This window comes from Babylonia areolata, chromosome 16, assembly GCF_041734735.1.
Source record: "Babylonia areolata isolate BAREFJ2019XMU chromosome 16, ASM4173473v1, whole genome shotgun sequence".
Classification (NCBI taxonomy): Eukaryota; Metazoa; Mollusca; class Gastropoda; order Neogastropoda; family Buccinidae; genus Babylonia; species Babylonia areolata.
The window spans coordinates 16784050-16800697 of record NC_134891.1 but is presented as its reverse complement, the minus strand read 5'-3'; the positions used below and the strand labels follow the sequence as shown (position 1 = coordinate 16800697).

The following is a 16648-nucleotide window of genomic DNA, read 5'->3' as shown; positions in this document are numbered from 1 at the left end:
GATCTTCCGCGTGCATATATACGCAAGAAAGGGGTTTCAGGCACTAGCAGGTCAGCACGTATGTTGACATGGAAACACAAACTCCACCCTTAACCCGCCAGGTGTGCCGAGTGAGTCAAGTTTTACGTGGAGCGGCCTTGCCCCCCGTCCTTACAACACCATCACCAAACCCTTACTCGGATACACACACTTTTCCCCTTTCTCGTTCTTTCGCCCTGAATCAAGTTAGGGTTGTCCACAGGTCTGTGTTCCCTTTTTGTTTTTGGGGTGAGGTGGGGTGGGGTGTTGGGCGTAGGTCTCTTTCCCTCCAAAAAAAATTATATCCCCTGGTCCTTTCATCCTGAGGGTCCTGGGTTCGAATCTCGGTAAAAACCGGGCGCCTAGTGGGTAAAGGGGTGAAGATTTTTCCGATCTCCCAGGTCAACATAATTATGTGCAGACCTGCTTGTGCCTGAACCCCCCTTCGTGTGTTTACACAAGCAAGAGATCAAATATGCACGTTAAAGATCCTGTAATCCATGTCAGCTTTCGGTGGGTTATGGAAACAGAATACACCCAGCATGCACATACCCGAAAGCGGATTATGGCTGCCTACATGGGGGGATGGGTGAAAAAAGGTCATCCACGTAAAAGCCCACTCGTTTTCAATCGTGGAAGTTGCAGCCCACGATCGAAGAAAAAGGAGATATCCCTTGTCAATATTCCCTGAGGTCTATGTTCAACCAGGTCTTTGTTCTCCCACGTCAAAAAAAAAAAAAGTATCATCATCCATACACTTTTGGGTGCTGGTCAGTGGTCAGCAGAAGTCAGTAGTGGTCAGTTGTATCAGTGGTCAGCGGTCAGCAATGGGTGGAGAGTAGCCAGCGGTCAGCATTGGTCAATGGTCAGCAGTGGAGAATGGTCACTAGTGATCAGTATACGTCAATGGTTCACAAAAGTCAGTGGTCAGCGTCAGCAGTGGTCAGCAGTGAACAGTGGTGAGAGAGGGACAGATAATACAATATCTCTAAATTTAAATGCATTGTACAAGAAAATAGAGAAAGAGAGAGGGGGAGAAAGACAGACAGACAGAAAGAGACAGACAGAAACAGACAGACAGAACATGTGATTTTTTTTTCTGAGGGTAATAGATTATGCATGGTTTTTTTCATCTAGCCATCGAAAACAGACAAACAAACAAACAAAAAATTTATGATAATAATAACAATGCAAAAGAAGGGAGAAGAGAAAGAGAGAGAGAGACAGAGAGACATAGACAGAGACACAGACACAGACAGACAGACAGAGAAAGAGAAAGAGAGAGAGAGTCAGTATTTGTGGTAAGTCACCCCATTTTATATTTACGTGCAGCCGGAGGCCTTGCCCGTACATACAGACACACAATAGCGTAACACCAAACACTTCATCGGGTACAGGCACTGTTGACCTTCCTCGTTCTTTCGCGCTGAACAGGACTGTTAAGTGACACTCCCTCTCCCGCAGTCAGTCAGCCCGTGTCTTCTCAGGTTTCCCCTGCCAGTGACAGTTTGTTGCGACATGAATTGTCGCCCCTGCATGGATTGTCGCCGCGACAATCCGTACAGCCCTCACTGCACATGATAGTTGTCGCTCCTCTGTGTTGTTGTTGTTGTTGTTGTTGTTGCGTGCGTGTGTTCGTGAGCATACACACGTATGAGACTGTTGTGTGCCTGTTGTGTTGTGTGAATGCATGCGAGTGCGTGTAATTCGTGTTTGTGTTTAAGAGTGCATTCGTGTTTTTGTGAAAGGGGTGTGTGGTGGAATAGGTAGGGGGTATAATATGTGCGGGTGTGTTTGGCATGTGTGTGTGTGTTTGAATGTGCCTTGCATGTTTGCGTGTTTGTGCGTGTGGATGTGTTTGCGTGTGTGTGTGTGTGTAAGTGAGCGCAAGCGCGCGCGCACGTGTGCGTGTTACGTCACAACTCCTCACTCACTCATCACATCAGCCACAGTGCAGATGGGCGACAACAATTGTGTGCAGTAAGGGCTGCACGTGTTGTCGCCAGCGACAATCCATGCAGGGGCGACAAGCACATGCCGCACCACAGGGGTGTTGTCAGCTGGTGTGTGGTGTGTGCAGGAAAGAAGAAAGTCCGTGACTTGGAGAGGGGAAAAAAGGAACAAGAAAGAACAATCAAAAAAAAAAAAAATTTTTTTTAAGCCGGGAGGGTAGGGGTTGAGGGGTGTGGGGGTGGGGGTGACGGGGAAGTTGGGAGTGTGGATGTGTGTGTGTTGGGGGGGGGGGGGAGATTGCGGGGTGGGGGGCGTGGGGGGGAGGTGACAGGGGGGTGGAGGACTAGGGGGTGAAGGGTGGGAGGAGGAAGAAGAGTGGGGGGGCGGGGGGTGTGTGTGTGCAAGTCAGTTTGTCGTGTATGTACAATTGTCGTCCTGCGGGTCTTTCTTTCTTTCTTTCTTTTCTGTGTTGGGAAAGCGGGGAAAATGGGGTGGGGGTGGGAGGTGAAGGGAGGGTATATTACCGGTAGTACTGGACAGGGCTATTCTTTCCACCCTTTTGATTTTGTCCACCCACCCCCGACCCCCATCCCCCGGTGGTCAAATCTGCCCATCATGACATGCAATAACTGAAACTCAGTTTGGAAGAGAACAATATTCCTAAATAACGATATGAATTTACAAACTGACATCTTAACTGTATCATAAAAGGATCACTCTGTACCATATACATTTCCGCCTTTCCTAATATAAAAATAGGAAAAATTATAAAAACTACAATGCTACTCTTATCCATATTAACTTTAAGTTGTAGTTGAGATGCGGCATTGTAAAGATTGTTTACTTGTGTCTGTAAGCTAATCAGTCTTTCTTTTTTTTCTGTAGTCATTCATTTATTTGTTTGTTTGTTTATTTCTTTATTTATCTGTTTATTTATTATGTATTTATCTATCTCTGTATTCATGTATTTATTTACTTATTTTGTATTCATCTTATTTTTGTTCTTTCTTTGCAGTCAGTCTGTCACTTATATTAAGCGCTTTAAGTTACGCTGCTGGTCAGGCATCTGCTTAGCAGATCTGGTGTAGCGTATATGGATTTGTCCGAACGCCGTGACACCTTGAGTTACTGATACTGATACTGATACTGTCACTTACAAAACAACTCTTCTTCCGAGAGCAAGACTCGACACTGAGCGGCAATTGATACATTATTAGCGAATCAGAAGGCACGGGAGCGGGGTGGGGGGAGAGGACGGAGCAGGAGAGAGAGGGGGAGCGGTGGTCGAGGATTGGTGTGTGTGTGCCTTGTTATGTGATGTCATTGTTAAAGTTTACAAAGCCCCAGGCAATAGGTTCAAGGGAGGCCAGTGCGTTCAGCCTACGCCTCAGCACACAAGTCGCAGTACTTTCCCTTGTTCTAGCAACTCTCGGCGAGTGGCACTGCCACTGTGATGTGATTAGAAACTCTTAGTAGGGAGAGCTGGACAGTACAAGGTCTTCATGAGAAGTGTTTCGGCCCTTAACTCCTTACACTGTAAGGGGGCCGGTGTAGTATCTCAGATTGCCCCCCACCTGGAAACGTCCCCGGGGGACAATCTGACCGCTGGATATGTTTCCCGTGGACTTTTTCACTGTCCACAATGTCCCCTGCAGACTTTTTCACTGTCCACAATGTCCCACCTCTTGTGTTTTAGCCTCGTTCTAAAATGTCCTCCAACTCTGAAATTATATATATGAAATATAATACACACACACACACACACACACACACACACACACACACACACACACACATATATTGCTGCTGCTGACAATAACACCAACATCATCAACAAAAGGAAAAAATAAAGAATAACAGTAAGAAAAATAAGAATAAACTGCAGTTGGATACCCTTTGAGTGGCTGTTGATTCTGTTGCCTGTTGTGTGTGGAATGTGTTGCGGCAAGAAAACAACAACAAAAAACATAATCCAGTTCAGTCTTGCATGGTAATATCCGAGGCAAACGGGAAGCCCGCACCCAGTCTTATCAAGAAGCACACACACACACACACACACACACACACACACACACACACACACACACATAATAACACACTGTCCCGATCAACAGAAACGACTGGAGTTCGATTATTTCCTCAACTTGCGTGACATTCATTCATTCATTCTTTCATTCTTTCACATCTGAACGGAGAAGCCGAGTTCAGAAATAAATGACTATTAATCATTATCCAATTAATTAATCCGGAGCGTCCATAGAGTCTGCCAGCAGCTCCTTGTTGTCTTCCACCCAACGGTCGAAGGAACACAGTGACCCTTGAACCCTGCGCGTGAACCTCCCGTCACGTGCTTCCTGTCCACTCAGGAAGAACTGAAACATGGCGGCGATGTCCTGGGAGCCTTCGAACTTGAACTGTTGGTAATCTTTGATGCGAATCTGCACGACAAGAGGACAGGGGTGGGGAGAAATGGATGGAACACGTACATTCGTGAAGTCTTCAATGAAGTGAACACTTTGACTTGACTGCTTGCTGGATTGTTTCGCGACTTACGTTTCGTTTTTGACTCACTTGTGTAAACAAAGTGAGTCTATGTTTTAACCCGGTGTTCGGTTGTCTGTGTGTGTGTGTGTGTGTGTGTGTGTGTGTGTGTGTGTGTCTGTGTCTGTGTGTGTGTGTGTGTGTGTCTGATTGTCCGTGGTAAACTTTAACATTGACATTTTCTCTGCAAATACTTTGTCAGTTGACACCAGATTAGGCATAAAAATAGGAAAAATCCAGTTATTTCCAGTCCTTTTGTTTAAAACAATATTGCACCTCTAGGATAGGCACAAAAAAAAATATTAAAAAAGAAGCCAAATTATATGCAAACTACATTTACTGTTATATTTATATTTTTTGTATTCTCTAAACTTGGCACTTTGATCTGATATTCTGACACAACAACTTCATTTTGAGAAAAGTCAAGACTGGAAATTTTTTCGTTTCATCGTGATCGATTCAAGGGTATTAACTCGCATGGTTTACAATTTTTAACTGTGAATTCCGAATGATTCTGTGGATATTTTTATGGCAGTTAGGGGCATAATCCAGTAAGTGATGAAGCGTTCACAAATCTTTCTTTGAATAAATATTTAACGGTCTCCTTCTCCAACTTTCCATCACGTGTTATCGTGTATTGTCGATTGATTATAGGATTGAACGGGCAGGTCAACAACTTGAAACAAAATGGCGTCGTTCGCGTTCGCGAAGAATATGAGCACGCACTTTGAATGTGTATAAATATGTGTACGCAATTGATTTTTGCCCATGACCTTCAGGGCTCAGCCAATAGATCTGTAAAGTCCACTCGTCGTATTGATTTTAGCATTTTCCGAAAAAGACCACTTGGGTAAATGAACATAGTGAAAGCCCTGTACACTGAGAGTAAAACACACAAGCTTTTTATGTATTGAGTATAATTTCAAAATGTAATGTTTAAGATGAGAAAGATCAATTTAAAGCAAATTAAGTCCCCTAGCATTAATTACAGAGTAATTTCCCTTTTTTACTACAGATCAAAGTGCCAAGTTTAGAGAATACAAAAAATATAAATATAACAGTAAATGTAGTTTGCATATAATTTGGCTTCTTTTTTTAATTTTTTTTGTGCCCATCCTAGAGGTGCAATATTGTTTCAAACAAAATGACTGGAAATAACTGAATTTTTCCTATTTTTATGTCTAATTTGGTGTCAACTGACAAAGTATTTGCAGAGAAAATGTCAATGTTAAAGTTTACCACGGACAATCAGACACACACACACACACACACACACACACACACACACACACACACACACACACACAGACAACCGAACCGTGTTCTGTTCTGCATATAATTTGGCTTCTTTTTTATATTTTTTGTGCCCATCCTAGAGGTGCAATATTGTTTTAAACAAGATGACTGGAAAGAACTGAATTTTTCCTATTTTTATGCCTAATTTGGTGTCAACTGACAAAGTATTTGCAGAGAAAATGTCAATGTTAAAGTTTACCACGGACACACACACACACACACACACACACACACACACACAGGCAACCGAACACCGGGTTCAAACATAGACTCACTCACGGTAATGACATTACTACTACCATCACTACTACTACGAGTAGTAGTAGTAGTAGTAGTAGTAAAATGATAATAATAATAATAATACGAAGAGGAAGAAGAAGAATTATAACGATAATGAAAGAAGAAGGGGGGGAGAAGAAGACGACGACGAAGAAGAATAAGAACAAGAAGAAGAATGACAATGATAATCATTTTCAGAAGAAGATCAACAACAACAACGACAATGGCAATGCTAATGATAATGAAAGAAGAAGAAGAATGGCAACATTAACAGCAACAACAATGATTTTTCTTTTAACTAACAACAATAACAATAATAATGATGGTGATGATTATAACAACAATAATGATAATGATTATGATTATAACAATAGCAAGGAAAAGAAGAAGAAGAGGAGGAAGGGTGTGGGTGTGGTGTGTGGGCGTGAGGAGAGGTGTGTGTGTGTGTGTGTGTGTGTGTGTGTGTGTGTGTTCTGTCCTGTTCTGCTGTGTTCTGTCCTGTTCTGTTGTGTTCTGTTCTGCTGTGTTCTGTTCTGTTCTTCTGTGTTCTGTTCTGCTGTGTTCTGTCCTGTTCTGCTGTGTTCTGTTCTGCTGTGTTCTGTCCTGTTCTGTTGTGTTCTCTGTTCTGCTGTGTTCTGTTTTGTTCTTCTGTGTTCTGTTCTGCTGTGTTCTGTTCTGTTCTTCTGTGTTCTGTTCTTCTGTGTTCTGTTCTGCTATGTTCTGTTCTGCTCTGCTATGTTCTGTTCTGCTCTGCTGTGTTCTGTTCTGTATTGCTCTGCTGTGTTCTGTTCTGCTGTGTTCTGTTCTGTTCTGTTGTTTTCTGTTCTGTTCTGCTGTGTTTCGTTTTGTTTTGTTGTGTTCTGCTATGTTCTGTTCTGCTGTGTGTTGCTCTGCTCTGCTGTGTTCTGTTTCTGTTCTGCTCTGCTGTGTTCTGTTCTGTTCTGCTCTGCTGTGTTCTGTTCTGTTCTGCTCTGCTGTGTTCTGTTTCTGTTCTGCTCTGCTGTGTTCTGTTTCTGTTCTGCTGTGTTGTTTCTGTTCTGCTGTGTTGTTTCTGTTCTGCTGTGTTGTTTCTGTTCTGCTCTGCTGTGTTCTGTTTCTGTTCTGCTCTGCTGTGTGTTGCTCTGTTCTGCTGTGTGCTGTTCCTGTTCTGTTCTGTTCCTGTTCTGTTCTGCTGTGTTCTGTTCTTTTCTGTTCTTTTCTGCTCTGTTTCCATGTCTGTCTGTGCTCTGTTTTCTCTCTATCTGTTCTATTGGTCGCGGTCTGCCTCCATCTGTCTGTAATTTTTTGTCTGGCTCTCGGTTCTGTCTCTGTCTGTCTGTCTATCTACCTGTCTGTCTCTTTGTATGTCTATCTGTCTCTCTGTCTGACTGTTCTCTCTTTCTGTCAGTGTGTGTGTGTGTGTGTGTGTGTGTGTGTGTGTGTGTGTGATATTTGTATAGAACCTGGAGCCTTACTTAGAGAATAGGTGCGATATAAAATCACATCATAATAATGATGATGATGATGATGATAGTAATGATAATAACAATAATATTAATAATGATAATGAGAAGAATATTATTATTATTATTATTATTATTGTTGTTTTTGTTGTTGTTCCTGTTGTTGTTGTTGTTGTTGTATTTGCCGTTGTGTCATTGTTGCTGTTGTTGTTGCCGTTATTAGTATAATAATTATTATATCGTTATTGCTATTATTAGTATTATCATTATTATACTGTTATTGTTATTATTGTCATTAATAATGATAATGATGATGATGATGATGATAATATAATAATAATAATAATAACTATTGTTATTATCGTTGTTGATGTCGTTGTCATTATTATATTGTTATTGTTATCATTGTCATTATTATTGTTGTTGTTGTTACTACTACTTTTATTATTATTATTATTACTGTCATTATTATTACTTTATTATTATCATTGTGCTTTAAAATGGCATGACACTTGACATACTCATCAACTATATCTGTAGGTTAGGATATGCAGCACTCCAACAAATAGCTCCATTCGCCAATATCAAACCACAGAAACCACAACGACATTGGTTTGTCCTTTTGTCCTATCCAGACAAGCAATCTGGAAATGTGCTTCTTGCTGGCTATCGGAGACACAGTGCTGACAAACTTCAACAAGTTAGAACTCTGCACCACGACTCGAGCTCAAGGCTAAGAAACATCAACACATCGCTCCCCAACTCGCTTCCCATCACTGGCTCCCCATTCAAACACGAGTACAATACAAACTCTCAGTCCTCTGTCACAATTTCTTCACTGATTCTTGTCCTGTCTATCTTTCAGACCTACTTTCTGTCTATTCACCGTCCAGACAACTCCGTTCTTCACGACATACGCAACCTGTGTATTCCAAAGATTCACACAAAAACACTTACGGTGAAGGTTCCTTTTCTTTTGTTGCACCCAAACCGTGGGCCACACCTCAAACACCTGCTTTCAAAAAGAGCATTCAATACATCTTTTCACACTGTATTCTCAGTAAAATCTATTCCATCTACACAGGCTTGCTTTATGTCACTTCTTGAATTTGTATGTTTCATTGTAAAGCGCAGTGTGCATCATCATCATCATCATCATCATCATCATCTTCTTCTTCTTCTTCTTCTTCTTCATCATCATCGTCATCATCATCATCATCATCATCATCTCCTTCTTCTTCTTCTTCTTAATCTCATTGTTGTTATTTTCGTTGTTGTCGTCATCATCATCATCATTATTATCTGAGATTAGGGTACTGCGCTGTATAGGCCTTCATATTCTTCTTCTTCCTCCTCTTCTTCTTCATCAGTATCATCATCATCATCATCATCTTCTTCTTCTTCAATATCATCATCTTCTTCTTCTTCTTTTTCATCATCATCATCATCATCATATTCTTCTTCTTCTTCTTCTTCCTCTTCTCATCATCATCATCATCGTCATCATCATCATTATCTGAGATGAGGGTACTGCGCTATTTTAGCCTTTATATTCTTCTTCGTCATCTTCTTCTTCTCATTATTATTTTCATTGTCGCCGTCATCATCATCATCATCATTTCCATTATTATTATTGTCATCACCATCATCATCGTCATCACCATTCTTCTTAGTATTAGTAGTAGTATCATTTTTCTTATTGTTATTGATATCATTATCATGATGATGATGATGAACAACTTACCCACCTGAGCCCCGTCCCAGTCATCATCATCATCATCATCATCCTCATTATCATGATCATTATTGTCATTACCATCATCATCGTCATCACCATTCTTCTTAGTATTATTATTAGTATCATCATCATTTGTATTTGTATTTCTTTTTATCACAGCAGATTTCTCTGCGTGAAATTCGGGCTGCTCTCCCCAAGGAGAGGGCGTCGCTACACTACAGCGCCACCCCTTTTTTTCCCTGCATGCAGTTTTTGTTTGTTTGTTTGTTTGTTTTGTTTTTTTCCAATCGAAGTGCATTTTTCTACAGAATTGGCCTTGAACAACGCTTTTGTTGCCGTGGGTTCTTTTACGTGCGCTAAGTGCATGCTGTCCACGGGACCTCGGTTTATCGTCTCATCCGAATGACTAGCGTCCAGACCACCACTCAAGGTCTAGTGGAGGGGGAGAAAATATCGGCAGCTGAGCCGTGATTCGAACCAGCGCGCTCAGATTCTCTCGCTTCCTACGTGGACGCATTACCTCTTGGCCATCACTCCACTCCAGCCATCACTCCACTCTATCATGACGATGATGGTGATGAAAAACTTACCCACTTGAGCCCCGTCCTTCCCAGGTTGCTATGACCATCTGCTCCCTCCTGCCCAGTGCGAGGATTTGTACGGGCCAGGTAAAGCCCTGGCCACCAAAGCCCAGATGTGTGCTGAGCCGCTTGGCATACAGGAGTGCCAGGCTACCTGCGGGTGTCCAGGGTTTTGTAGCCAGTGAGGAGCCATGCACAAGCATCCCCCACCCATCCCCTGCCCAGCAAAGGTGTGTGTGGTGTGGTGTGTGTGGGGGGCGGGGGGATGTGTGTGGTGTGTGTGTGTGTGTGTGTGTGTGTGGGGGGGGGGGCGGGGGATGTGTGTGTGTGTGTGTGTTTGTGTGTGTGTGGGTGTGTGTGTGTGTAAATGAATGAATGTGTGTGTGTGTAGTTTGTGTGTATGTGAGTGCGTGCCCGCTCATGTGTGTAAGTGTGTATGTGGGGGGAGTGTGTGTGTGTGTGTGTGTGTGTGTGTGTGTGTGTGAGGGACTGCAGTGTCTGACGCTCTGACTTAAATAAACAACGCAAAAATCAAGCTGAAATGTTCGCATTTCGTTTGCTCATTCCTCCGACTGTCCAGCCGCCCAACGACCCTGCTGCCTGCAAACTGGAAACGTTTGACTTCTGCACTGCAAGTGAGATGGTTTGGGTTTTAGATGTTACGATCAGGGGCTGTATTGAATAGACCACCGTGCCTGCGGATAAATGTGTTTATGCGGGTGATCAGCCTGACGCAGGGCAAACTGCCCGAGGGTAAACAGTATCCAGACGCAGGATCCCAAGAGCCTAAACGCGGGTCTTCAAACCCGAAGGCATTTTTACCCTTACTACTACCTGCCAAGGGTGACTGCCCACGAAGCAGAGGTAAATACGGCCGTTCCTTTTGTAACATTCTTTTTGTTGAGGAAAACAGGTATGCTTTATGGATAGCACGTGTTTTGCGAACTCTCTCAACAATGCTCTGAACTGTGGTGAGATGAGAAGTAAAACTGAGAGCATGTGCAGAAGGAAATCGAGGGGATTTTTTTAATTTTATAAAAGACGATGGGTCAGCTGCCTAAGCGCGTGCCTTGTATACGAAGATAACTTAACATTCACGTTAAACTGTATCCGAGGGTCCCCAACATGTCACTGGTAACTTGCCTTAAGGCAAAATGAATATTGTCTTTAATATGGCCCCAGAAGTAAAAATAGCGAGATCAGTTGAGCAAACGATTAAACAACAATAAAGGGAAATAACTCTCCCCATTTACAATGTAAACAACTTCAGGTCGATGCTGCATATGCTACCGATTCAGCCAGGACACTAGTCAATAAAAGGTACACTGGAACAAAGCTCATCAGTATAAGGACGTGCCCACAACTTCCTTTTTGAGGAAGTGTCTGGGTTGCTTCTCTTTGTTGCTGTTTTCAATCAGATGTTGGGCATTGATGAACTTTTTTTTTCTTCTTTTCTCCACATTGGCCTCATCCATATATCATTTATGTTTTTCGACGTTTTAAATGACTGGGGTTCTTGTTTTTTTTTAAATCAAAAGCGATTGATACGATTTACCTGATCTTTGACATCATTTCTTAAAGGTCCACGCGACCAATACGAATCACCTTCCATATACAGTGGTGCATTATCTATTTCACTTAATTACTGGCCTCATTCTTTGCATCCTGCACATGGCATCATGGTTGGAGAACACATATTTGCTGTTCCATTGTAATGAAAGTGATTTTTCTTATAAACGCAATTGCAATCACGGTTGATTTTTTCCTTTGCAGGATTATGAACAATGACTATGGGGGAGATCCATCACTGATTGGAGGGTTTGGTTGCATGTACACCTCTGCGTTACCACTGCTATTATTATTATTATCATTATTATTATTATTATTATTGATGCTGTTGTTAATATGAGTGGTCTATTATCGTTACTGTCATTAATAATGTGATGTTTATTGCTGGAAGTTCGGTGTTCAATGGCTTCTGTGTATGTGCATGCGAAAGTGTGTGTGTGTTCTTTAGTTTAGTGTCTTTTCACTATCAGTGATATTAGAGATGTATGTGTGTGTGTGTGTGTGTGTGTGTGTGTGTGTGCGTGCGTGCGTGCGTGCGTGTGTGTGTGTGTGTGATTTTGTGTGTGTGTACGTGTGTGTGCATGCGTGTGTATTATGTGCGTGCGTGCGTGTGCGTCTCTGTGTGCGTGCGTGTACATGTGTGTGTGTGTGTGTGTGTGTGTGTGTGTGTGTGTGTGTAAGTGTGTGTGTCTGTCTGTCTGTGACGTCTTATTTCTGTGAATTGTCCCAGGTGTATGGAATCAGCGAAGCCTTTGGACAATTCTTAACGATAAGAAACTACTAAGGCCGCTTACACAACGCATTCCGTTTCTTTTGGTTTTTCTGATACAACGACTATTACTACTGCTACTACTACTACCACTACTACTACTGCTGCTGCTGCATATTACTACAAATACTTCTACTACTATTGTCAGTATTTTGATTGATGTTGCACCTTTACATGTAAAACATTCTCAGCTAGTTGTGCTGCACAATGCATAGGCTGACGAGTAAAACATGCATTTGAACACTTACTTACTTTAAAATAGATAGACTACATCTGTAATCTTGGAAAGACATCCATTCAAACGAAGTATGTTCAGAAAAGAACAAAAGATCATCGCACACAACACAGCATATGATACCTCACAATTCCTAACGCTACATATTTCCTATACCACAAAAAAGTTTCTCAGTCCTTGGATTTTTGCTGGCTGAACGAGAATCAGTGATAATAACCAAAACATCTCCAACGGCTTTTTATTAGCTTGTCTGATTCTGTTGAGATTTGCCAGCGCACGAGTTCCTATTCTAACAATGTTCTTGCTATTGATACGTTTATCCAGATTGTACCCCTTCCGACCCCACCGCCGACCCCTGACCCCTGACCGCACCAGACCCTGCCCCCCTCTCCATGTGTTTGTATAATGGCCTGAGGCCGATGTACAATAAACCATTTGTCTTGTCTTGTCTTCTCCTATACCACAGTACTGAAAATCTAACCACAATACTTCAATCTGATCACGTAAATCACAATGCCGAAACAATAGACATCTAAAATCACAGTACTTAAAATCTACCTCAGCCCCCACCCCCTTCCTCAAACAATACCTCAGCAATAATATGCAGATTACATAACAACCAGTCACAATACTGAAAACGAATCCCAGTATATGTGCTTAAAACCAGTCACATACATCGCAATGCCCAAATAATGCACAGAATCCCAAATCACAATACATAAAAAGTAGCCACACTCTGGCCCATCACACAACACCCCAGCAACATACCTAGAACATGAACGAGCACCCACATGCACGCATTAGAGGTGAAATTATGAAAGATGCTGCAGTCTGGCCTTAGGGCGACACCAGGCTGACGGACTCCACACAGATGGACATCCATTGCCCTTCCCTGATAAGAGGCTCTGTCAGGGTGACCGAATATTTTCCCTCACCACATAGAACACCCTTCTATGGATACTAACAAAACCCGGTCTTGCGTGCACCTCGGGGATCAGCTGCATTGCATGAGACATAAAATCAGATCCCCAAACCCCAAAACAGGCGTGGCAAAAGAGGTGGGAAAAGATTGTGCTTAGGTAGCAGAATGACAAAAGCAGAGCGGCTGTCAAAGAAATTCTTTAGAAACAGCAGTTGGAATTGCTCCAGCGCGAGAATGAGAATCTCAACAATTGAGAAACTGGCATATGATTTTGACATTTTATGTCTCCAAGAGACCAGGACAGGTGCAGACAGACCAATACATTTTGAGAATTCCACAGTCTTTCAAAGGAATGAAGTGAGAGGAGTAGCAATCATACTCAACAAAAATCTTAAAAACAAAGTTTCCACTATATCTAGAGAAATGGTATAGCAACTCATGTGAACTAGTGGGTGTGTGTCTTGAAAAACCTGACGGAATTCACAAAAGCATCGTGCTCATCAATGCATATGTTCACCCAGGAACCTGCACAACAAAAGCGGACTGGGCCTTTTTAGAGGAAATAGAGAACGAATTTGGAGACTGTCATTATCTGTGGAGACCTCAATGCAAGATTGAAGCTATGGGACCAGCGGAACACCAACCCACAAGGACTCGCACTTGAAGGAATGATAGGGGAAATTCCTTCTTAGCCTATTAACAACCACATCCCCAACTCGCCTTGGAACAAGACAAGGGGACAGTGACAGTGTGATTGACATTGCTCTAACATCTGCAAAATTCAGATCAGGAATGAATGCAGAGACTCTTCCACAGCAAGGCAGTGACCACCTCCCGGTAGTTTTCAGTCTACAAAAACTATCAGATAAACCCTGTGTGAAACCGCGTGATCCATTTCAGTATGAAACCAAAGAGACAACCGTCATCGAAAAATTAAGACGCAGAAGAAACAAAAGAACGGCACCGAACAGGATGCAAACTATTCAGCCCCCATGGTGGAATACCGACACAGAGAGAGCCTGGATAGAAAAACATGCGGCTGTCAAACTTTGGCAAAAAGAAAGAACAAAACCATCTCCGGACAAAGATATTGAAACAAAAATGAAAGAAAAAACTAAACAGTTTGAAATCATTGCTCAAGAGGCCAAAAATGACAAGTGGAAACAGTTTTGCGAGGCACTCAGTTATGACACAACATTGACAGAGTTCTGGCAATTTCATCGTCGCATGGAAGGAAAAACTAGCACAACAACGATCCCAGACATATTAGATACTGATGGAACCAAGCTTAAGACAAACGAAGAAAAAGGATCCGCCCTGCTCAAACATTTCATACAACAGAACGATCAAAGAAACTTAGATGAAAAAAAAAAAATGTTGAGGAGTTAAACCAAACCCTTATGCAGACTGGACCTAATGATGACTTGACAACAGATGATCTAAACGAAACAATAGCTAAATGCAAGAAAGAATCGGCTCCTGGCCCAGACAAAGTTCGCTACTCGGACATCAAGGAGCTATCGGAAGAAGACAGAAGCAAACTTTTCAATCTGTATCAAAACAGTTTCCACAATGGACATGTGCTGGAGGACTGGACACGCAGCTTCTTAAAACCCATACCAAAACCAGGAAATGACCATCGTCAGGTAAGCGGCTAACAATCCTAACCATGCAAAACATTGCTGGAAAACTCATGGACACATGATAGCCAGGAAACTTTCAAGGGATCTTGACCACAGGCACATTCTCCCTTCAAATCAAGGTGCTTACAGAACAGGTAAGTCCACATAGGAAAATGCGGCTGCTTTCGCATATGAGGTATATGAAGGATTTCAAAGAAAAGAAGAAACACTAGCAGTAGCAACTGACCTTGAAGATGCCTACAATAAAGTCCAGTTTGCGCACCTCATGAAGCTGCTACTAAGGTATGGAGTAAGTTTGACACTGACAAGATGGATAGTAGCAGTGCTTCAGGAAAGAACTGTCGTCCTACGCCTCGGAGATTGGATGTCTGCACCTTCTAAACTATCCATGGGACTGCCACAAGGGTCTCCGCTCTCTCCTGTCCTCTATAACGTCTACACGAAGGGCCTTGCAGACTTAAACAACAATGGAACAGCTCGGGTGCTTACTCTTGCGGATGATGGCCTGGTCTTCAAAACTTCGAAAGATGCTCAGGAAAGAATTAAAGCCGTCCAGAAACAACTGAACAATATCGCTCAATGGTGCAAAGACACAGGATCTTCCATCAATCCAGCAAAAGCTCAAACGTTGCTGTGCACCCTCAACAACAGAACCGCGAGCAAATCACCACCACCTGTGTCATTCAACGGAATTCAGATCGAGAAAACCGAATGCCTACGCTACCTAGGAATACAGTTCGACAGGATGCTGACCTTCAGAAAACATACGGAAAATACTGTTCTCAAATGCAAAAGGGTCTTTCAATCTTAAAAGCAATGGCAACCAAAGGTATTGAACAACGCCACCTTTTCTGCTATATCAATCACTCGTTCTCAGTGTGATCGACTACGGACTTGGGCTAACAACACCGTTTCAAAGCAGCCTCCTAAAATTAGAAACAGTTCAAAATGAAGCTATGAGGCTGATCCTTGGAACAACAAAAGACACACTCACGGAAACCATGTGATACCTGCTTGACCTTCCTTCAGTGCAGGCCAGAAACAAGTTAGAACAGGTTAAGACTTACTTCAGACCATTAGAAAACCCTGAAAACCCACCGCATGACGCAATCAAGGAACCAAAAGGCAGCCGTCTAGGACGAGGAAGATCATGGATGGGGCAAGCAGAAGACACAATCCAACTAGTATGCCGACTATAAGACATGAAAGAAACACAAGAATGGGAGGGAAACCCCGAAAACCTCAGTCATCTATTCAACACAGCCATTTCACTCACTCTTGGAAGACATTGTCGGGAATGGCCAAAGGGAAAAACTGACGCAGAAGTGAAGCTACTCATAGAAGAAAACAGTAAAGAAGAGGACATCATCATATGCATAGATGGCTCAGTCACCAAAGGCCAATCCGGTTGTGGATTCACTGCAAAACAAAATGGAAAAACAATTAGGGAAGAGAATGCTGCCTACAAAGTCACAACCTCAGCCTAACGATGGAAGTTGAAGCTGTGACACATGCCCTCCAGTGGCTATCATCTATCCATATGCCCGGAAACCAACATGCCATGATTCTAATGGACTCAATGAACCTCATACATAAAATTGAAAGTGGAATGGGAAATGAGCGAGCTGACAGACTTGCTGATAACGCAACAACAACGAGCAG

At 42.5% G+C, this 16648-nt stretch overlaps 1 long non-coding RNA gene across 2 annotated transcripts in view; it reads right to left on the bottom strand.

Annotated features, from left to right (window-relative positions):
• LOC143290893 (uncharacterized) overlaps positions 1–1463 on the bottom strand; it is an 18788-nt gene extending 17325 nt beyond the window's left edge. The window contains exon 1 of one of the 2 annotated variants that reach the window (XR_013056450.1): positions 1329–1463. This is a non-coding gene — a long non-coding RNA (uncharacterized LOC143290893). The remainder of the gene's footprint in view (positions 1–1328) is intronic. The other variant, XR_013056448.1, reaches the window with a different exon arrangement.
• Positions 1464–16648: the final 15185 nt, after the last annotated feature.